The 24,181-nt window shown below is 43.7% G+C and overlaps 1 protein-coding gene and 1 non-coding gene across 6 annotated transcripts in view; one reads left to right on the top strand and one right to left on the bottom strand.

Annotated features, from left to right (window-relative positions):
• MAP7D2 (MAP7 domain containing 2) overlaps positions 1-24,181 on the bottom strand; it is a 116,351-nt gene that overhangs the window by 74,766 nt on the left and 17,404 nt on the right. The window contains exon 1 of one of the 5 annotated variants that reach the window (XM_062183811.1): positions 19,667-19,724. The exons of the other annotated variants lie outside the window; for them this stretch is intronic. The gene's annotated coding sequence lies outside the window, so the exon portion shown is untranslated. Of the gene's footprint in view, positions 1-19,666; positions 19,725-24,181 lie in introns of those variants that run through there. 5 annotated transcript variants of the gene reach the window in all.
• On the top strand, positions 16,574-16,677 carry LOC133753863 (U6 spliceosomal RNA). The gene has a single exon (XR_009865104.1). It is a non-coding gene; the product is annotated as a U6 spliceosomal RNA (small nuclear RNA).

The raw sequence follows: 24,181 nt of genomic DNA, 5'->3' as shown, positions 1-24,181 counted from the left end.
AACCAAAGGAAGGAAGACCTTTCTCTCTGTCTCTCTCTGTCTCTCATTGTCTATAACTCTACCTGTCAATTAAAAAAAAAAAAAAAGGAAGTGGAGTAGCCGGGTCTCCAACTGGCACCCATATGGGATGCCAGTGCTTCAGGCCAAGGCATTAACCTGCTGTGCCACAGCGCCAGTCCCTACCTTTCTTTCTTTTAAAGATTTATTTATTTATTTGAAAGGCAGAGTTATAGGGATAGAGGCAGAAAGAGAGAAAGAGAGGTCTTTCATCTGCTGGTTCATTCCCGAAATGGCCACCAACAGCTGGATCTGGGGCGATCCGAAGCCAAGAGCCAGGAGCTTCTTTCAGGTCTCCCATGTGGGTACAGGGGCCCACAGACTTGGGCCATCCTCTTTTGTTTTCCCAGGCCATAGCAGAGAGCTGGGTCAGAAGCAGAGCAGCCAGGACTCAAACCAGCGGCCATATGGATGCTGACACTGCAGGCGGCGGCTTTACCCACTCCGCCACAGGGCCACCCTGAAAATCTGCTTTCCTAACAAGCTAGCATGTGAGGCTGATGCTCTTGGTCCAGGGCCTATAGCTGGCTGACAAGTGTTTCAGCCCTCATTGATTCTAGAGAACAAGCCCTTCTCCCACAGCTCCTCTCTGTATGTCCAGAGCCTAACAGCGAGGGTCTCCAAACCTGTCTGCAGAAGGAATGATCAACCCACCTCCTGCCCATACGTAGTCACAGTGCTTCCTGCCCCACATGCTCCAGTCAGGGCCTGTTCATTTGACCCTTGCCCTGTAAGCTCTTGCCTTATCTCTGAATCTCTCGCACGGTACTCCGTCACTCAGCCCTCTTTCCTCTCCCTTTCGCACTGAGGTCCTTTCTCTCTGTTTCGTGGTCTTCAAACACAGAGACCGCCGTGCTCCGTGAGCTCTCTCTGCGCACCCTCCTATAGAGTTCACGGATCCATCAGGACAAACGCGTCGTAAGGGCAGGGCCTATGTCCCGTTTCTTCTTGGAGTCCCTAAAAGTCCTGGCAATGTATTCTATATACAGTCAGCACTCAATAAACGCTGAGGTCAAGAAGGAGTAACAGTAACACACATTGAGCAGCTACTATGTACGAGGCCCAAAGTTAAGTATTCAGACACATTTCCTTATTTCCCACAATCCTGTGACAAGCACTATTACCCCACCGCATGTGTATAACCCCATCCCCTTATTTAAATCTTTGAAGCTTCAGTTTTCCATATTTAAAAGAAGGATGACAGTGCTGCTTTCAAACACTAGCTCTGGGACCTACCCTCTGGAATGCATCACTATGCTGTGAGAAGGCCTCGTGCCACAGGTCTTGTGGGATTGCAGGTCTGGGAGAACAGCTTCCATCAGCAGCCAAAGCTGAGTTCTGAGCCAACAGCTACCACCACGGTCCAACTCCCACTGCCACCTCAGGACAGACCCCAGTGAGACTTACCCCGCTAAGTGCAGGCAACACACAGAACCCTGAGAAAGAATGTGCTACTGCACACTGCTGAACCAGGGGTAGTCTGTTACACAGCAGCATGACCAGAAGGCCTGTCAACGGATGAACCTTTTCTTGTTTTAAAGATTTACTTATTTGAAAGGCAGAGTTAGAGAAAGAGAGAGAGAGAGATATTCTATATGCTGGTTCATCATAATAAAATCAGGGCTTCCTCATACCAATGTGCAATACACAAAAAAAGAAAACTCTAGGAAGTCAATTTAATATATTATTGATCCTTTGAAAATCTCAAATCTCAGAATTCCAGGAAGAGCACTCAGGAGCTCTGTTCAGCCAGAGAGATGAGTTTGCTCCATCTCTCTCCCCATCAGAAAGAGAACTCCAGAGACTGGCATTGTGGCATAGCTAGTAAAGCAGCCACTTGCAGTGCCAGTATCCCATACAGACACTGGTTTGTGTCCTGGCTGCTCCACTTCCAATTCAGCTTCCTGCAAATGGCCTGGGAAAAGCAGAACATGGCCCAACTGCTTAGGCACTCACATAGGAGACCCAGAAGAAGCCCCTGGCTCCTGGCTTTGGTTTGGCACAGCCCCAGCCATTGTGGCCATCTGGGGAGTGAACCAGCAGATGAAAGATCTCTCTCTGTGTCTCTCCCTCTCTCTCTATGTAACTCTTTCAAATAAATAAATAAATCTTTTTTAAGAAAAGAGAACTCCACCTTTATCTTCTTGGGTTCTTCCACTATGCCCATCTAGGAAGGTGAATCATTCTTGGGCTTTTACTATGCAAACAGATAATGTGGATAGAAAGTTTCAGGACTGCAAGAAGTGAATCAGCTTAAGCAATTGCTGCATGGGTGGAGGAGAGAAGGAAGTATCTATTTGGGATATTTATTTTAGAAACAAACACCAAGACAGAAACTAACCTTAGGAGACTCAGGGTTATAAAGAACTGCAAGTAGCCATGCAGTCCATTGTCTGTACAGATGGCTTCCACTTGAAATTTGTGTTTCAGATTAAAAAAAAAATTTTGTGTTTCAGAAGGTGTCATTTTTCTTTTACCATAGGTTAATAACTCTCCTGATAATTTTTTCTTGGGGTTAGATTCTTTTTTTTTTTTTTTTTTTTGACAGGCAGAGTGGACAGTGAGAGAGAGAGACAGAGAAAGGTCTTCCTTTTCTGTTGGTTCAACCCCCCAATGGCCGCTGCGGCCAGTGCACGGCACTGACCCGAAGCCAGGAGCCAGGTGCTTCCCCCAGTCTCCCTTGTGGGTGCAGGGCCCAAGCACTTGGGCCATCCTCCACTGCACTCCCGGGCTACAGCAGAGAGCTGGACTGGAAGAGGAGCAACTGGGACAGAATCTGGCACCCAGACCAGGACTAGAACCCGGGGTGCCGGCACCGCAGGCAGAGGATTAGCCAGGTGAGCCGCAGCGCCAGCCTCTTGGGGGTAGATTCTAAACCAGCTATTCTAAAGCTTGAACAAACATCAGAAAACCCTTGGAGATCTTATTAAAAATAGATCCTGAGTGAAATAAGCCAGACACAGAAAAACAAATATCGTCATGTTCTCCCTTTTATGTGGGAGCTAAAATTTAAAGAGAAAAAAAGAATCAAAAACAAAAACAGAGAAATGCTTGTGTGTATCAGTATTGTTGCAAATTTAGGTATGTCAAACTCTGCTTTTTCTTTGTCAAGCCAATGTTTAAGAATGATACATTACTACAGTTTTGGAGATATGTGACTATTTTGCAATTTAATATATATGAATGAAAGTCATAGTTTCATTTGATTCCTATTTATAGCCTTTGCCTATATTCCCAATGAACTAAGGCCTTTCTACTTTTTACTTGTTGAACTCTCTATTTAGTGGAGCATGAAGCCTTTGACTATAATATAAATTAAAAATGTTACCTCAAAAAATTAAAAAAGAATGGAAGGAAGGAAGGAGAACAGAATGACAGACATATCATTATATTCTTTTATTCTTTTTTTTTCTTTTTTTGACAGGCAGAGTTAGACAGTGAGAGAGAGAGAGAGAGACAGAGAGAAAGGTCTTCCTTCCGTTGGCTCACCTCCCAAATGGCTGCTACAGCTGGAGCTACGCCAATCTGAAGCCAGGAGCCACGTGCTTCCTCCTGGTCTCCCACACTGGTGCAGGGCCCAAGGACATGGGCCATCCTCCACTGCCTTTCCAGGCCACAGCAGAGAGCTGGACTGGAAGAGGAGCAGCTGGGACAGAATCCAGCACCCCAGCTGGGACTAGAACTCAGGGTGCTGGCACCACAGGCGGAGGATTAGCCTAGTAAGCCGCGGCGCCAGCCCAACTATTTCTGATTATAGGATAGAAAGACTTAATATTGTTTTTAATTTTTTATTTTTTTAAATTTTTTGACAGGCAGAGTTAGACAGTGAGAGAGAGAAATAGAGAATTATAGACAGTGAGAGAGAGAGAGAAAGTTCTTCCTTCCATTGGTTCACTCCCCAAATGGCCGCTACGGCCAGCGCCGCGCCAATCCAAAGCCAGGAGCCGGGTGCTTCCTCCTGGTCTCCCATGCGGGTGCAGGGACCCAAGCACGTGGGCCATCCTCCGCTGCCCTCCCGGGCCACAGCAGAGAGCTGGACTGGAAGAGGAGCAACCAGGACTAGTACCTGCGCCCCAACCGGGACCAGACCCCGGGGTGCTGGCACCGCAGGCGGAGGATTAGCCAAGTGAGCCTATATTCTTTTTTTTCTTTTTTTTTTTTTTAATTTTTTTTTTTTTTTTGACAGGCAGAGTGGACAGTGAGAGAGAGAGAGACAGAGAGAAAGGTCTTCCTTTTGCCGTTGGTTCACCCTCCAATGGCCGCCGCGGTAGCGCGCTGCGGCCGGCGCACCGCGCTGTTCCGATGGCAGGAGCCAGGTGCTTATCCTGGTCTCCCATGGGGTGCAGAGCCCAAGCACTTGGGCCATCCTCCACTGCACTCCCTGGCCACAGCAGAGAGCTGGCCTGGAAGAGGGGCAACCGGGACAGGATCGGTGCCCCGACCGGGACTAGAACCCGGTGTGCCGGCGCCGCAAGGCGGAGGATTAGCCTGTTGAGCCACGGCGCCGGCCCTATATTCTTATAACTGTATTTATGAAGTACATTGATTTTGTTCTCTTTGTATTAATGTTACATTAATGTGAGATTTTATGAGAATTATATTGCAGTAATCATTCATTTGCTGTGGCCCGGGGACTCTAATGTATTAACAAATTCCCTAAAAAAATTTTTAAAAAGATGAAAACCAAAAAAGAGAGAAAAACAGACACCGGAGGGCAGACATTTAGCCAAGAGGTTAAAGCTTTACTGGAAATGCCTGCATCCTATGTTGAAATGCTTGGGTTTGAATCCCAGCTCCATTCCCAATTCCTGCCTCCTGCTAATGTGTACCCTGGGAAACAACGGGTGATGAGTATTTAGGACCCTGCCACCCACGTGGAAGACCCAGACTGAGTTCTGAGCTCCTGGCTTAGGCTTGGCCCAGCCAGGCTGTTGTGGGCATTTGGGGAATGAACCAGCTGTGTCACAGTCTGTCTCTCAAATAAATAAAAAATAAAACAAAAGCCCAAAACCATATACTGGACTCTACCCCCAAGAGTTTCTGATTTAGCAGTTTTGAGGTGGGGCCTGAGACTTTTTATTTCTAAATATCGAGGTAATGCTGATACTGCTGATCTGGGGACCATACTTTGAGAACCATTAATCTATTTGTCATCTATTATATTTGCTTAAATTCTCTAATTGATTTTGAGAAAAAGGCACTATCACCACTCAGTTCATTACTTCCAACATACCTCTTTTCAGGCAAGATGTCGTAATTTGTACTTTTGAATGAAGCAGGACTGCAATCTGCAGTTGAGTTCAGTAGTTACTAATTACTAAAACAAAGGTGTAGACACTGAGGTATCAAAATGCATTTTTGTGAACATGAATACAGATGTCAAAAAGTCCTGGAAAACAAATAATTGGAGAAATAGGGAAGTACTTTAAGAAAACACATTTCAACAGGCATTTGGCACAGCAGTTAAGATGCCTCTTGAGATGCCCACATCCCATAATAGAGTGCCTGGTTTGAGTCCCAGCTCCTCCGTTTCTGATCCAGCTCCCTGCTAATGTACACTCTGGGAGGCAGCAGGTGATGGTTCAAGTATTTGGCCCCCTGCTACCAATGTGGAAGACTCAGATGGAGTTCTATGTTCCTGGCTTCTGCCTGGCTCAGCCCTGGTTGTTACAGGCACTTGGGGGTAAACCAGAAGATGGGAGATTTCTGATTGTCTGCCTTCCAAATAAAATGAAAATAAATTTTTAATGATATATTAATTTAAAAAATATATATATATATATACACACAAATCAGAATAGGCATTTGGAGTAGCAGTTAAGATGCCACTTGGGACATCCACATCTCATACAAGGGTGCCTTGGTTAAGAGTCCTGGCTCCATTTACAATTCTAGCTTTAGGCTAATGCACACCTTGGTGGGCAACAGTGATAGCTCAAGTAGTCCAGACCCTGATACCCACCCCACAGGAGTCCCATATTGAATTCCAACCTCCTGGCTTCAGCCTGGCTCAGCCCCAGCCATGACAGGCATTTAGGGAGGAATTAGCAAATGGCAGTTCTGTCTGTCCCTCTCTCTAATAAACAGAATATATTAATTTAAAATATACACAGATCTATAACATTATGGTTAATAAAATATGCTCACTAAATTCTTAGAGGTTTCCTTTGAAAACAGCTAACTAAATTATTTTCCAGAAAAATTCAGATGTGTTAAGAGTATTACTAAGAATTCAAATGATTCTTAAATCTTTTCTTAAATCATAATTGTACAGTTAAGAAAAGAATGAGGTTTGCCTTTTCCTCCCAAAAGTAAAAAGTGAGTCAAGTCAAAACAATACAAAGAGCACAGCACTTTGACATCAAGGTCAAATAATAACAAGAATGGGCCACTCTGCCTGCCCCCAAATCTGGCATGCAATCATTGCCTATCTGCCACAAAGTTCTCTGTATAGGGTTGTTAGAAAAACACATAACAGCAAAGCCCCCCAAGAACTGCTCTAAGCTTCCTCTTCAATAAATCAGAGATAAGAGTGTTGAGTGAGAATAAATGAGATAGCTTAGGAACTGCTTAACTGTATCTAGCACACAGTAGGATCTCAACAAATGGAGCTCTTCCAGTGCACATACTCCTACTCATTACTCTCCATCTTCCACCAATAAGTCTTCTGCACACATGCTTGGAAACCAATCAGGTTACCTTTTTTTTTTTTTTTTTAAGACCTCCATCTGAGGTCTTCTATCCACTGGTTCAGCCCCAAGATGGCCATAATGGCTGGAGCTGGGCTGATCTGAAGTCAGGAGCCAGGAGCTTCTTCTGGGTCTTGCACGCAGGTACAGGAGCTCAAGCACTTGGGCCATCTTCTACTGCTTTCCCAGGCCTTGGCAGAGAGCTGGATCAGAAGAGGAGTAGCTGGGGTATGAACTGGCACCCATATGGGATTCTCAGGCTGCAGGCAGAGGTTTAGCCCACTATGCCGCTGTGCCGGCCCCTAAACTGTCTTTTTCTAATCCAAAGGTATCACTCCTATATATATATATATATATATATATATATATATATATATATATATATATCCTGCTAGGTGCTAGCTCTACAAATGTTATATAATGCTCAGAATGATCCTAGGATGTAGGACGTACCTTCATGATATAGATGAGGAAGCTGTGAATCAGAGAGGTTAAGAAATCTGTCCAAAGTCATATAGCCATTAAGATCAAAGCTTGGATTTGAGGCCAGTCTGGCTGATCAATACTGAGAAGGAAGGCTGACTAAAGGAAGGAGCACTGACCTAGGGATCTAGGTGTTTGGAAACTGGTAGCTATTCTTATAGGAATGCACAAAGGAAGATATTAAGAAAAACGAATGGGCCCTTCCCAGCTCAGTCAAATCCCTGCTCAACATGTATTAACAGTGTGACTCTTGGGAAAGGTACTAAGCCTCAATTTTCTCATCTGTTAAACAGGGATAATAATAAAACCTACATCATAGAGTAATGTGGAGCTTAATGAAGATAATCATCACTCAGATTGACTCCAGGACACTCTGTGGATACCAAAATCTGAAGATGCTTAAGTCTCTCATACAAAATGATACAGTATTTGCATATAATGTATGCACATCCTTCTGTATATTTTAAATCATATACAGGTTATTTATAATATCTAATACAATATAAATGCTACATACATGTTATTTTAAGATACTGTTTAGAGAATGGCAAGAAAAATATGTACATGTTTATTATAGACACAGTAAAAATATTTTTGATTTAAAGTTGGTTGAATAAACAGAAGGAAGACCTTTCTCTCTCTCTCTCTCTCTCTCACTATCTAACTCTGCCTGTCAAAAAATAAATAAATAAAATTGGTTGAATATGTGTTTGTAGAACCTGTGGATACAGAGGGCCAACTATATATGTAAAGCTCTTTGCACATATTAAATTCCAAATAAATGCTAATGCTATCATTATCATCGCCATCACTACTGGTTGAGATATGGTTCTTTTTTTTTAAAGGCAGAGTGGACAGTGAGAGAGACAGACAGAAAGGTCTTCCTTTTCCGTTGGTTCATCCCCCAATGGCTGCTGTGGCCGGCGCACTGCGCTGATCCGAAGCCAGGACCCAAGTGCTTCTCCTGGTCTCCCATGCGGGTGCAAGGCCCAAGCACTTGGGCCATCCTCCACTGCACTCCAGGGCCACAGCAGAGAGCTGGCCTGGAAGAGGAGCGACCGGGATAGAATCCAGCGCCCCGACCGGGACTAGAACCCGGTGTGCTGGCGCCACAGGCAGAGGATTAGCCTATTGAGCCGTGCTGCCGGCCCAGAAAAGGTTCTTAAATGACAACATATATGCCAAGTGCTTAGGACATATCAAGCACTCAGAAAGCAACACCATTAGCATTATCACACCACCATGTATACTACAGTGGAGAGCTAGCCTTTGACTTTCCCTGATATTTAAATCCTGCTTTCATTCAGCATTGTTTTCACTTGCCCCAAGCCTCTAGTGAGAGGACTCATCAGGCATCTCAATTTCTGCTTCCTGCCTAGGGCCCTGGCAGGTTGGGCTCCCAACAGTTTGGGGACTAATGTGTTCATGAGGGCCTGGGCAAAGGCAACAAAAGTATCTGCTAAAACTCAACAGATTGGCCGGCGCCGTGGCTTAACAGGCTAATCCTCTGCCTTGCGGCGCCAGCACACCGGGTTCTAGTCCCGGCTGGGGCGCCGGATTCTATCCCGGTTGCCCCTCTTCCAGGCCAGCTCTCTGCTATGGCCCGGGAGTGCAGTGGAGGATGGCCCAAGTCCTTGGGCCCTGTACCCGCATGGGAGACCAGGAGAAGCTCCTGGCTTCGGATCAGTGAGATGCGCCGGCTGCAGCAGTCACTGGAGGGTGAACCAATGGCAAAAAGGAAGACTTTTCTGTCTCTCTCTCTCTCTCACTATCCACTCTGCCTGTCAAAAAATAAAAATAATAAAAATAAAACTCAAGAGATGGTACACTTAAAATCTGTGCATGGTAGAATACATAAATTATACCTATTTGTAAAGCTATTAACAACTACAACAGAAGCTGGTGCTGTGGCGAAGCAGGTGAGGCCACTGCCTGCAGTGTGGGCATCCCATATGGGCACTGGTTGAAGTCCCGGCTACTCCACTTCCAATCTAGCTCTCTGCTATGACTTGGGAAAGCAGAAGATGGCCCAGGTGTTTGGGCCCCTGCACCTGTGTGGGAGACCCAGCAGGGTCTCCTGACTGCTGGCTGCAAATTGGCCCAGCTCTGGCCATTGTGGCCATTTGGGGAGTGAAGCAGTGGATGGAAGACTTCTACCTCTCTCTCTCTCTCTCTCTCTCTCTCTCTGCCTCTGCCTCTCTGTAACTCTGCCTTTCAAATTAAAAAAAAAAAAAAAAAAAAGGACAACTGCAACAAGTAGAAAAGGCAAAAATCAGGGCCGGCAATGTGGTACAGTGGGTAAAGCTACCACCTGCAATGCCAGCATCTCATATGGGAGCCAGGTCAAGTCCCGGCTGTTCTGCTTCCAATCCAGCTTCCTGCCGATGCATCTGCGAAAAGCAGTGGAAGGTGGCCTAAGTGCTTGGGCCACTGTACTCACATCGGACACCCGGAAGAAGCTCCTGGCTCTGGCCCGGCACAGTCCTGGCTGTTATGGCCATTTGGGGAGTGAACCAGTGGATGGAAGATCTGTCTTTAACTCTGCCTTTCAAATACATAGAAGGAGAGATAGAGATAGAGAGAGAGATAGAAAGCAACGTTCAGGGCAGGTGACCTACTATCTGTCATTAGTGCCCAAAGCTACAAAGAATAATCCTGCATCTCTCGGGTAAGCGTGTCTTTATCGTGGATCTATGAAGAGGTAGGGGGATTCAGATTTGAAGACCAGACTGAGAAACAGGAGGTTTGCGCCTCACCAGAGTCAGCATGGGAACTAAATTCATCTACAAAGGCCAGGGATTGGTTGGAGCTATAGTGATTTATAAGATTTATTTTATTTATTTGAAAGGGAGAGTTAGAGAGAGAGAGAGAGAGAGAATGAATATGAATCTTCCATCTGCTGGTTCACTCCCCAAGTGACTGTAATGGCTGGGGCTGAGCTAGGCTAAAGCCAGGAGCCTAGAACTCCATCCAAGCAGTTGGGCCATCATCTGTTGCTTTCCCAGGTGAATCAGCAGAAAGCTGGATCTAAAGTGGAGCAACCAGGACTTGAAACAGAGCTCTTATGGTATGCTAGTGCCAAAAACTGTGCCACAATGTTGGCCCTAGCTGCAGTGATCTTGAAGAGTATGGCAAAAAGCCCTAACCTTGCTGGTAGAATCCAGGAGATAAGGAGGTCTTAGAAGCTGGTTTTGGGGCCACTGCCGTGGTGTAGTAGGTTAAGCCTCCACCTGCATTGCCAGCATCCCATATGGGCACTGGTTTGAGCACTGGCTACTCCACTTCTGATCCAACTCTCTTCTAATGCCCTAGGAAAGCAGTGGAAGATGGCCCAAGTACTTGGGCCCCTGCATCCATGTGGGAAACCTAGAAGAAGCTCCTGGTTCCTGGCTGTTGCAGCCATTTGGGGAGTGAACCAGAAGATAGAAGACTCTCTGTCTTTCCCTCTCTCTGTGTCTCAAATTAATTAATTAAAAAAGCTGGTTTCTTGGTTCTGAACCCTTCCTTCACAACCACTGTATTCCAGGGCCACTGTGAATCTGCCTTTCTCATGCCCATGACTATCCCCATACTACATTCCAGTTGCAAATGTCCAGTCTCATTCTTGCTACAGCTTCCATTAAACTGTTCCTGAATTGCCTCTCCATTAACCCATAAAACTCAGCTCCCTTGGCTCTGAGGGCCTCTTGTGAGCTCCAACTATATGGCCTATACCCACCTGTATCCCAGTCAAGGGACCTTGGGTAAGTCCTGTAACATATCAGAGCTTTCCAGTTCCTCTTCTACAAAACAATAACATTACTATCTACTTTCCAGGACTGGGTGGGACACTGTAAAAATGCTTGGCATTGCAGGAGAATTCATAGTTGGTTTCCTTCCTCTGAAGACATATGAGAACACCAAACAAGGTGTGGCACATGCTCACTGGGCCCTTGAGTCCCAGGCTACAGAGTCACTTCCATCTGCCCAAGAAGGCCACAAAATTCCCCCAGAAAGCCTCCCACAACTTTTTTTTAACTTTTATTTAATGAATATAAATTTCCAATGTACAGCTTATGCATTACAATGGCTTCCCCTCCATACCTTCCCTCCCCTTTCCCACTCCCTCTCCACTTCCATTCACATCAAGATTCATTTTCAATTCTCTTTATATACAGAAGATCAATTTAGTATATATTAAGTAAAGATTTCAACAATTTGCACCCACACAGACACACAAAGTGAAACATACTGTTTGAGTACTAGTTATAGCATTAAATCACAATGTACAGCACATTAAGGACAGAGATCCCACATGAGGGGCAAGTGCACAGTGACTCCTGTTGTTGACCCAACAAATTGACACTCTAGTTTATGGCGCCAGTAACCACCCTAGGCTCCTGTCATGAGTTGCCAAGGCTACGGAAGCCTTCCAAGTTCGCCGACTCTGATCATATTTAGACAGGTCATAGTCAAAGTGGAAGTTCTCTCCTCCCTTCAGAGAAAGGCACCTCCCTCTTTTTTTTTTTTTTCTTTTTAAGGGAAAGGGTTTATTGGGAACACCCAACAGACCGGAAAGCTGATTCCAGCCAAGACTGGGAGAAAAGTCACTCATCTTTTGTAGGTAGAGGAGTTTGTCTGTAGAGAAATTTTGAACAATTATACAGCATTAATGGGGAAGAGGACCATCAGTACACACAGGTTGGGAGTAGAGCCACTGGTGGTAGAGGAGAGGTTGTGATTACAAAGGAATGAGGCCAAAGTACGCTAGACAGGGTCTAGAACAAAGGACACAGTCATTATTAGAGGAGCTAAGAAAGGTACTAAGCTACAATTAAGTTTTCTGATTGAGAGACAAATAGAACCTGACAGAAGGGGCTTGATAATAATCTGTTGGGCTTTAGGCCTTGTAAGTTAAGAGGCCCAGACCTATCTATCTCTTCACATGGGGTACATCCTAAGGGAGGTGTGAACCACCTGAAGGAAGGCACTCTGTTGACTTTCATTACTTGGCTGGCCTGGGAGGAGAGCTGGCCAGGTAAAGGCAGGTGGCATCTCTAACAAGAAATTTACAGTTCTGCCTGCAATGTTGCTGACCCTACTTGGCCATCCCCTCAGCTGCAGTGGTCACTTTGGAAGCTGGGCCGAGTGAAGGGCTTTTCAGCTTAGAGCCAATAAGATATGTGGCTCTGACCTGGGCATCCTTCGACTCCAGGGCAGGTCCATTTCCAGTGATCCAACTCTTGGCAGAGCTGCCAGGGCTCTTCAAAGTTGACTTCTGCTGAAGCCCAGGCTTACCACATTGAAAGCCACTGCAGTGGACTGGCCTGTTGGGTCTCCTTCAGGGCAGATCACTGTACAGATCAGCCATTAATAGGCCTGCCACCCATTGCTTCTGATGCCGAGCTTTCTTTTCCTCCTGGTTTGTGTTCAAGCAGACCAGAGGATGCAAGTCAAGGGAGTGCCCAAGTCCCATCTCTAATCTTCGGTGGCCTGAACTACAAGTCTATAGTCACAGGCATGTTCTGTAGTAGTTTTTCTAAGGTAGACAATGCCCATGAGGAAAATTATATTCTCACTTTAAAACTTTCTTTCCCTTTGGTCTGAAAGGGAGGTATTTTTTTCTACTTACTGTTTACTTCGCTGATGGCGAAGTAAATCTAGCTATGAGATTATAATTTAAGCTCTTATTTTGACTATGCTATTACAGAAAAATGTTAGCCATCTCTTTTATAAGGTCTAAAGATTTAATTGTGCGTCCTACAGATTCCTTCATAATAGAATCAGTTTCCTACCTTTAGGAGAATAGAGAAATGAAAGAACAAGTTGGGCTTAAATGAGGGAGCAAGTCCTAGATCACTTGCTGACAATAGCAATATCACATGAAAACTTAGCAAACAGTTTCAACCATTAGATAACAACTTAAGAAAACATTTACCAGAAGGTCCAATGCCTTCTATAAATTTTAAGAATCATGTATTTGGAAACACCTCTTAAATATCTAACATGGTGTAGTTTGTTTAACCAGTAAACTTAAGCACAACCACATAAAATGTTTTTAGTTTCTTTTTACCAACAAATATAAAACATATGATGCAGAGATTCAGGTCACACGAATTAAAACATATCTTTGATTAATTTTAGCAGCTTAAATTTATGGACAATCTTATCTATAAGCCAATTAAAACTCTTAATAAAATTTTCCCATGTGGACATACAATATGTACACACATATAACATAACATAATAGACCGATATAGCAATTTTAATAATAGCTTTTAAAATCTTTAACTCTTTTTGTAGATTGCCAATTGATTTGAATTGCTTTTTGTTTTTAGTAACCTCAGTTAACCATACTTTCTCTCAGTTGGTACTGTTAATACATTATTGGCTTCATCTGTTTACAGAGCCATCCCAAAGTACTGAATACAATAGAAGTGGCTGGAAAAAGTCCATAGGAACCTATAGGAGGACAGCCAAACACAGAACCAACAACGCTTTAGTTTTATGAGCAGCAAATCATATATAACTGTGGATGACAAAAGACTTTAAGTTGCCATGTTTAAAATTATAAACGCATCAACCAACAAGAGGCACTTGCTTACTTCACAGTATTTTTGAAAGCACCTGTAGGATTTTACAAGTATTTAACCCTTTAGGCCTCTGGGGCTTTCTCATTAAGATAACTATCATGTCTAGTAACACAAGATCATTAGACGTTTTAATTCTCAAACATTTGTATTAATAGCATTTTCCATTATAGAAACTTAAAATTTAGTACCACGTCACATCTTGACAGTCCTTCTAATATAATCCAAATAGCCTGATTAGTTGGTGTCTCTATAAGATGAGAGACATAGGTCCTTCGATTTTTTCAGTTGGGCCCAAACTGGAAAAACCAAAGTCCAAGATTTACTGGAAATTTTAGAGTCCAGATTGTTTGAAACTTTGATTTTTTGAATGCCTGTCAAGAATGCCAAGAAGGCTCAAAATCCAAAATATCTGGTTGAAATAAGATTCCTTAAAATCATGACATAACATAGACCAAATCTGATCATTGTTACAAGGTGATTATTCAAATCTTTGAAAATAAGAACATATTTAAATAATCCATAGCTCTTAATAAAAATTCAGCTGATTTTGAACAATTAGAATTTAACAGACATCAAGAGAACCTAATAGATTACTTTAACACATTGCTTTAACAGAGAATCAGATTTTAATTTTATGTCAAAGAGAAATTGAGCTTCCTGTGATCTTTTGCTGTGAGGTTTCCTTCCTTTACCTTCTTTCATATTGATGGCCATGTTTCTGTGTGTAACACATCTTGAAGCATCTTTTGCAGGGCAGGACGAGTGGCAACAAATTCTTTCAATTTCTGTTTGCTATGAAAAGTCTTTATTTCACCTTCATTCACAAATGAGAGCTTTGCAGGATATAATATTCTGGGCTGGCAGTTTTTCTCTCTCAGTACCTGGGCTATGTCTTGCCATTCCCTTCTAGCTTGTAGGGTTTCTGCTGAGAAGCCTGCTGTGAGTCTAATTGGAGATCCTCTGAGAGTAATCTGACGTTTCTCTCTTGCACATTTTAGAATCTTTTCTTTATGTTTCACTGTGGTGAGTTTGATTACAACATGTCGTGGTGAGGATCTCTTTTGGTCGTGTTTACTAGGGGTTCTATGAGCTTCCTGTACTAGGATGTCTCTGTCCTTCTCCAAACCCGGGAAGTTCTCTGCAAGTATCTCACTAAAAAGACCTTCTAATCCTTTCTCTCTCTCCATGCCTTCAGGAACTCCTAGAACCCGAATTTTGGGTTTTTAAATAGTATCCTGTAGATTCCCAACAATATTTTTTAGATTTCTAATTTCCTCTTCTTTTCTTTGGTTTGACTTTATACTTTCCTGTGCTCTGTCTTCTAAGTCCAATATTCTCTCTTCTGCTTCACCCATTCTGTTTTTAAGGCTCTCTAATGTGTTTGTCATTTGATCTATTGAATTCTTCATTTCATTATGATTTCTCGTCACTATCACAGTTTCTTGTTCTACTAGTTGTTTCATTTCATTTTGATTCCTCCTTAATATTTCATTTTCATGCGAGAGATTTTCTATCTTGTCCATTAAGGATTTCTGTAGTTCAAGAATTTGTTTTTGAGAACTTCTTAATGTTATTATCAATTTTTTGAGATCCGCTTCTTGCATTTCTTCTATCTCATCATCTTCATAATCTTGAATTAGGGTGTCTTTTTCATTTGGGGGCGTCATAGTGTCTTCCTTGTTCTTGTTACCATGGTTTTTGTGTTTGTTGTTTGACATACTGGAGATATTCTTTGGTTTCTTCACTGTGGTGTTTTTTTCTTTTTATACTGTGACCCTAGAATAAGTGGACTGTCTGCTTTTGATGGAGCCTTAGAGACTTGAGATGGGTGTGGCCTGAGAGCTCTGTTTGGTTCCTCAGGGTTGAGGGTGTGTCAAAGGTGACACTCCCAGGTTAGGCGTGGTAAATCTCTCTTTTTTTTATTCAAAAGGGAAGTAATTCCACACAGCTGAATGGAATTGGAGGTAGTTAGCAGGCGAATGATATACCCACAGGTGCCAGAGATCGGAAGCTCTTTCCCAAGGGCCACACAGGGAATCTGTGCTGCCCTCAGTGTAGGCTCCAATTCTCCTACAGACTCCCACTGGGTTGCCAAGATTACCGAATTGTAGCGTCTCTGGAGAGTACTCACGTGAATTCCGTGAGTTCTCTCCCCCACCGTCTCTTTTTTCTCAGTCTCAGTTCATTAGCACCACACATTCATTAGATCCTAATCTCCTGTTATTTCACCCCCCCCCCAGAGTCAGGTTTTTCTGCTAGGCTCAAGGCCAGTACAGACCTGAGGTCGCCCTGCTTATGACGTATGTCCAAAATGGCACCTGCTCTTTGTCTTGCTCGCCTTTGAGAGGTGAGCGGAGAGAGAGAAACTTGTGTCCGTATCAGTCACTTTTTTTCCCTCTCTCTCTCTTCTAGTTAGCCTGGTGAACTTTTCCCCACAGAGTTTCAAGCCTCGTTCCCTCTAGTCTCCTCTTTCCGCTTGCCCGCTGGTGTCTCGGGCTATTGAGGTTCGGCTCACCTCGCGTTCCAGCGCTGGTGTGTTGAGTCTGCCGCTGGTGTCCCGAACTTGGGCTCCCACGCTCTCCACGCAGGTCCACTGTGAATCACTAGTTCCGGAAGAGTTTCCTCTGCTGTTTCTTTCCCTACTCTTCCTTGAACCTGCAGTATCTCCACTTTTATTAAAGTGTCTCTGCCCGGACTATCAATGTGCTCCCTTCCTATTCCGCCATCTTGCTGCTCTCCCAGATTGTGTAGACATTTTAAACTGTCACAACTGTGCTTGCTTCAGCAGCACATATACTAAAATTGGAATGATACAGAGATTAGCATGGCCCCTGCGCAAGTATGACACGCAAATTCATGAAGTATTCCATTTTTAAAAAAATAAAAATAAAAAAATAAACTATCACAACTGCTAGGGGGTAGTGTGACTGGCATCTAGTGGGTAGAGGCCAGAGATGCTCCTAAACATCCTATAATTCACAGGGCAGTCCTGCCTCCACTAACAAAGAATCATCCAGCCTGCAAAATCAGTAGTGCCAAAGGTGACAAAGCCTGCTGTAGTAAGCCATACTGCATGTGACAAATAGAAAATCTTCTTTATAGCAAATATATCTTATCACAGTGGTAAGCAGAAAGGCTAGAAAATGATAAACACTATTTCCATTAGTACAACTTTGCTAAAACAGTAGCAATTCATAGAAATATCCTCATGTTTTTAATTTCTTTATCAAAAGACAGAATTAATAAATTTCACATAAGTGTTTGATAACACCAATGGGCATAATTTGTTCCCCTAGGAAGGACTATGACTAAATGCTTTAACAGTAGTGGTAATTTTTTTAAACAATCATTATGGGGGCTGGCACTATGGTGTAGTGGGTAAAGACACCACCTGCGGTACTGACATCCCATATGGATGCCAGTTCGAGTCCTGGCTGCTCCACTTCTGATCCAGCTCTCTGCTATGGCTTGGGAGAGCAGTGAAAGATGGCCCAAGTCTTTGGGCCCCTGCACCCACGTAGGAGACCCAGAGGAAGCTCCTGGCTCCTGGCTTAGGATCAGCACAGCTCCAGCCGTTGTGGCCAATTGGGGAGTGACCAGCAGATGGAAGACCTCTCTGACTCTCCTCTCTGTAAACCTGCCTTTCAAATAAATAAATAAATCTTTAAAAAATCATTATGGAAGAAACTGCCCCAACTCCACTTTCCTAGATAGCAATACAGTAAAACTATGGTAAGAAACTGCAATGAAGGATATCAATACAAATTATATCCTTAGTCATAAACCCTATACATGGAAACAATTCACTTTGTGTGTTCTAACAAATATCCTGTCCACTTATTTTGGGCACTGTAGAGAAGAAAGGGATGGAAACAGCTTTGATCCTTTAAAAACCCATAAGCATTTGAAAACTGGGTTTACTTTATTTGATTATTATGAAAAGGAAGTCTTAAGTGATCAAAATTATTAAAAAGTATAGCATTTCCCCTATGGAATGTTTTTACCATAAAGAACAGGTAAAATGTAGGTTGCTTCACAACTGTAGTCACTGCATCCCTTTTTATAGTAACAGGAAGGGCAAATATGTTCCCAAGGTAACCTGAGGTTTTGCTCATCAATAAAGCAAATACTTCCATTAAGCATAGTATCAGTCTTCTGACATTTCAAAACTGGGAGCTCTTTGCTAAGGAAAGGGCATGATGGTTCCATACACCATGTATAGCTGAGATGGTCACCGAATGTAAGGAAAAAAAGATAAAAACAGTTACTGGAGTAAAATACTTTCTTGAGTTTTTTCTAGTTGGCCCAATTTACTCTAAAACCTTCATTCTAGGGGTTAGCACTGTAGCATAGAAGGTCAAGCCTCTGCCTGTAGTGCTGGCATCCCATATGGGCACCAGTACAAGTCCCAGCTACTCCACTTCCAATCCAGCTCCATGCTAATGCACCTGGGAAAACAGCAGAAGATGGTCCAAGTGCTTGTGCTCCTGCACCCACATGGGAGACCTGGAAGAAGCTCCTGTCTTGGACCTGGTCCAGCCCTGGCCAGAGCAGCCATTGGAGGAGTGAACCAGTGGATGGAAGATTCATTCTCATTTCTCTCCTCCCGCCCCTTCTCCTTCTTTCTCTGTATCCCTGCCTTTCAAATAAATAAATAAATCTTAAAAAAAAACCCACTCTATGCAGAGTGGAACCCATAGAGGAACATATAAAGGCTAAAGGCATTGCACATACAGAAAGGTTCTGCATATGACATGATCCTTCTCAGAGGCGTCTCCCCACTGTCCTTTCCTTGTCCTGATGAATGCAGCCACCTGACCTTCACAAGTCAAATACAATACACTGAGAAGAATGAACGTATAAGTCATAAGGATTTCACAAACACACAGCCACAGTCCAGCTCAGCCTGTCCCAACCCTTGTGGTATGTGTACCCACTACACAGCGCAAGGTCTAGCCATGCCTCCATTCTGGCATGTTTCGGATCATTCTGTGTGTGAGTCATACACGTAAATTATTCAGATCATTAAAGCCATGACACTGTCAATGTCTTTAAAGAGAGATCAATAACCCTGCCCAATTCATTAAAAAACTTTTGTGTTGATGCACACCATTTATTAGTGATTATCTGCTTTGGTAATTTTGACACATAATATTGGTTGTTTTGTTCATTTTGGCTTTTACAAATAAAAGTATTTAATTTTAAAAAATAATAACCCTGCATAGACCCATCATAGAATCTCCTAACCTGAAATATTTTTCTCCAAAGATTTATTCCCTTTTGTTTCAAATACCAACCAGCCAGGTTTGGTCTACCACACAGATTTCCTGTGAGGAAGGAAGGAAGTCCCCTGCCATACTGCAGTCTCTCTCTCCCTCTCTCTCCCCCTCCCTCCCTCCCTCCTTCTCTCTCTCTCTTTCTCTCTCTCTCTCTCTCTCTCTCACACACACACACACACAACCACACCCTGAAGGGTCAAAGTAATGCCAAGCCAGGGAACACTGCCAACACCTCTGTGCCTGGAAAGATAAGACTAAAGCCCTGAAACCTTATAGTCCTCATGAAACCAGGTGTGTGCCCAGCAAAGTTGAACTAGGGAATGAAAACGGACATGGAAAATGATTTCTAACATCAAGATGTTCCCAAAGGAAACCATGATCTTGTCTGCCTTTTGTCTAACACTAATCCTACCTCCCAGGTTTCTCTTTTGAACACCAAGACATCTGCACCCACCACTATACAGGGACATCAGAAATTCACTTCTACTCTGGTATCACCTTTCATAGACATTCCAGCCCTAAGTTTCCAAGATGGGTTTAAATCTACACATATGAAACTCCCAGAATCAAAAAAAGTATTACTTACCTTGCAGTCTTTTCTTCTGTGAGTGAAAAGCTGCAATGTGTTGCTACATGAGCAGAGTTCAGCAAAAAGGAAACTTTGAGTCCCTAAGAAAGGTCCAAGATCACGCTCCCCAGAAGCCTGCCAGAACTGCATTTTCCACTCATTTACATATACAGTGAAGTCATTTCCAACCAACGCCCTCGGGAATTGAGGCCCGAATATCCTTCTAGGGCATTACTCATCTATACATTAACTTATCTTGTGAAATATAACAAGTGTGCAAAAGCAAGAAACCAGCTTCTTTTTTCTGGTCCTATTTTTATTTGGGAAAAACCTTGTTTACCTCAGACCCAGGTGACTGAAGTAGATGAGACTGTAAGCATGGGCTTTAATTTACATCTTTAGCTCTGCTGAAAACTGCCCTCAGTTAGAGCTTGGCATCCAAGAAATATTTACTAAATCAGCTACCATATACCCTGTCTCATGAAGCAGGTTCACCTTGACCAAGACAGAGTCATGTAAACAAATATCCATAATAGAATGCTGATAACCGCCAATAATGCTATTATTGCAACAAAGGAAGATACACTGCCTGGGACTGTGGCCATGGATGTGCTCCCACGTTGGGCACTAGGGTGACTATGATAAAAAGATTGATAAGGGGGGCAGCATGGGCAGCATTGTCGCATAGTGGGTAAAGCTGCTGCTTGTGATGCCAGCATCCCATATGGGCATGGGTTCATGTCCCAGCTGCTCTACTTCTAATCCAGCATCAGGCTAATGGCCTGGGAAAAGTAGCATAAGAGGACCCAAGTATTTGAGCCCCTGCTATCCACGTGGGAGACCTGGAAGAAGCTCCTGGCTCCTGGCTTCAGCCAAGCCTGGCCCCAGCCATTGCAGCCATCTGGGAAGTGAACCAGTGGATGGAAGATCTTTCTCTCCATCTCCCCCTGCCCTCCCTGTCTAACTGTAACTTTGAAAATACATAAATAAATCTTTAAAAAACAGATTAAGAAGGGGGCATCATTGTGGCACAGAGTTAAGCCGCCACTTGCAATGATAGAGCCCACATTGGAGTGCTAGCTTGAGTCTCAGTTCCTCTGCTTCCAATCCAGCTTCCTAATGTGACTGCGAAAGCAGTGAAGATGGCCCAAGTACTATGATCCCTGCCACTCACATGGGAGACCCAGATGGAGTCCCTAGCCCCTGGCTTCATCCTGGCCCAGATCTAGCTGTTGAGGCCATCTGGGGAGTGAACCTGCAGACAGAAGATCTCTGTGTGCCTCTCCTCTGTCACTTTCTCTTTCAAATAAAAAACAAATTCAAAGACTGACAATACCAAGTACTGACAAGGATGCAGAAGAACTGGAACTCCCAAGCACTGCTGGTAAGAATGCAAAATAATGGCTGCGCAGAGATGTCCACATGCTAGTACCTAGAACCCATGACTATGCTACTTTGTGACACAAGGGTCCTTTGCAGATGTGATTAAGTTAAGGCTCTTTAGATGGGGAGATTATCCAAGATTTTCTAGGTGGGCTCAAGGTAATCACAAGGGAAGAAGGAGAGTTAAGCATGAAAACATGTGACAATGGAAGCAGAGGTCAGAGACAGAGATCGGAAGATACAGTGCTGCTGGCCTTGAAAACAGAGGGAGAGGACCATGAGTCAAGGCACGCAGGTAACCTCCAGAAGCTGGAAAGGGCAAGAAAACAGATTCTCCACTACAGCCTCCAGAAAGGCTCTGCTAACACCTTGATTTTAGGATTTCTGACCTCCAGAATTTTAAGATAATAAATTTCTTTAGCTTTAAGTCACTAAGTTAGTGGTAATTTGTTAGAGCAGCAATAGGAAACTAATATAACCCTCTTTGGAAAAGTTTGGCAACATCTGCTAACATATGCCTATTCTATGACCCAGCAATTAACTCCTACATAAATATCCAACCAAAATGTGTTTCTATGGAGGTGGGAGTTTGGCCTAGCACTTAAGATGTCTATGTTCCACATCAGAGTGCCTGGGTTTGACACCTGCCTCTGGCTCCTGACTCCAGCTTTATTCTAATGCAGACCCTGGGACACAGTGGTGAGGCTCAGTAATTAGTTCTTGCCACCCACACTGGAAACCTGGATTGTATTCCCAGCTCCTGGCTTCAGCCTTGACCCAGCCCTGACCACTGCAGGGATTGGTGGAATGAACCAGAAGTTGGGGATTCACTCTCTGTTCATCTGTCTCTCTTTCTGCCTCTTAAATAAAGTTTTTTTTTAAGAAAATGCATTTGTGAGGCCGGTGCTTTGGCGTAGTGGGTAAAGCCACTGCCTACAGTGCTAGCATCCCATATTGGTTTGAGTCCTGGCTGCTCCACTTCCGATCCAGCTCTCTGCTTTGGCCTGAGAAAGCAGTACAAGATGACCCAAGTCCTTGGGCCCCTGCACCCGCGTGTGAGAACCAGAAAAAGCTCCTGGCTCCTGGCTTCAAATCGGCGCACCTTTGGCCATTGCAGCCATTTGGGGAGTAAACCAGCAGAGGGGCAAACCTCTCTCTCTCTCTGCTTCTCTGTAACTCTGCCTTTCAAATAAATAAATCTTTAAAAAATGCATTTTTATAGGCACCAGGATGTATACAAGCATCATGTTCATAGCAGTTTTAATCAAAAGAATAAAAAACTTGAAATAACCCATCAGCAAGAGATTCAGTGAAACAAACTGTGCTACAGTCACATTATACTAACACTAGGAAATAAAAAGAAATGAACCATTGATACTTGTTACAACATGGGTAAATATTACAGACATAAAGCTGAGTGGGAAAAAAAGGGGAAGGAGGAGCAGGTATTCGGTACAGCAGTTAAAGACACCACTGATTCCAGCTTCCTACTAATGTATACCCTGGGAGACCACATGTGATGGCTCAAGTACTTGGTTCCCTGTCACCCATGTGAGAGACCCAGATGGAGTTCCTTGGTCCTGGTTTTGGCCTGGCCCAGCCTCAGCAGGCATTTGGGGAGTGAACCAGCAGAAGGAAAATCTCTCTGTGCCTGTGTCTGTTTCTGTCTCTCTGCCTTTCAAATCAGTGAAAATAAATAAATAAAAATTAAACACACACATCAAAGCATATACTTGATGAAAAAGTTGTGGAGATATTATGTGGTAACAGTTGCACAACAATCTGAATGCACTTAATGCCACTGAACTGTACACTTAAAAATGGTCAATTTTATATTATACATATTCTATAATAATAAAAAGTATGGGGGCTGGCAGAGTGGTGCAGTGAGTTAAGCCACCATCTGCAGTGCTGGGATCCCATATGGGTGCTGGTTCAAGTCTTGGCTTCTCTACTTCCAATCCACCTCCCTGATGATGTGCCTGGGAAATCAGTGAAAGATGGCCCAGGTGCTTGGGCCCCTGCACCCACTTGGGAGACCCTGTTGAAGCTCTTGGCTCCTAGCTTCAGCCTGGCCACTGCAGCCATTTGGGGAGTGAACCAGTAGATGGAAGATCTCTCTCTCTCTCTCTCTCTCTCTCTCTCTCTCTCTCCCTCCCTCCTCTCTAATTCTGACTTTCAAATAAATAAACCTTTTTTTAAAAAAAGTATGTACTAGGCCAGCGCCGTGGCTCAACAGGCTAATCCCTCTGCCTGCAGCGCCGGCACACCGAGTTCTAGTCTCGGTCGGGGCGCCAGATTCTGTCCCGGTTGCCCCTCTTCCAGGCCAGCTCTCTGCTGTGGCCTGGGAGTGCAGTGGAGGATGGCTCAAGTCCTTGGGCCCCGCACTCGCATGGAAGACCAGGAGAAGCACCTGGCTCCTGGCTTCGGATCAGCGCGGTGCAACGGCTGCAGCGGCCATTGGAGGGTGAACGGGTGAACCTACAGTAAAGGAAGACCTTTCTCTCTCTCTCTCTTTCTCACTGTCCACCCTGCCTGTAAAAAAAAAAAAAAAAAAAAAAAAAAGTATGTACTATACAAATCTATTTCAATTAAGTTCAAAAACAAGCAAAACTAATCTATGACAAAAAGAAGTGAGAACAGTAGTTATCTTTGAAAGGAAACACTGTCCTGCAGTAGGCACGGAGGAGCCTTCTGAGTACTATAAAATTTAATTCCTTCATCTGGGGTTGTTATATGGATATATACAAAAATTCATTAGATTGTACATGTAGGATTTATGCACTCTACCCTCTAAATGGCAGCCCCAATTTTATTTGCACATGATTTACTTTACTTGTATTAACATAGTCAAAACTATAATGAAAAATGATGGAGGAAAAAAATCAGAAGTATATGTGATCAGAAAAGGCTTCAGGGAAGAGGTGAGATGTGAGCCAAGTACTGAAAGATGAAAAGTGGAAACAAGGACAAAGATGGCAGACACAGAGAGAGGAAGGGAATTCTGGGCAAAGAGAATAGCACACATGGACAGTCATGTATAAGTGGGTGTGAAGCACACTAAACACTATGAGTTGGGGGTGTTTTGTGGACAGATAAGCAGGTAAGACAATACCCCATAGTTTAACTATATTCTCTAGAAAGCATCAT

Source organism: Lepus europaeus, chromosome X, assembly GCF_033115175.1.
Source record: "Lepus europaeus isolate LE1 chromosome X, mLepTim1.pri, whole genome shotgun sequence".
In the NCBI taxonomy this organism is placed as follows: domain Eukaryota; kingdom Metazoa; phylum Chordata; class Mammalia; order Lagomorpha; family Leporidae; genus Lepus; species Lepus europaeus.
This window is presented reverse-complemented; position numbering and strand designations above follow the sequence as displayed.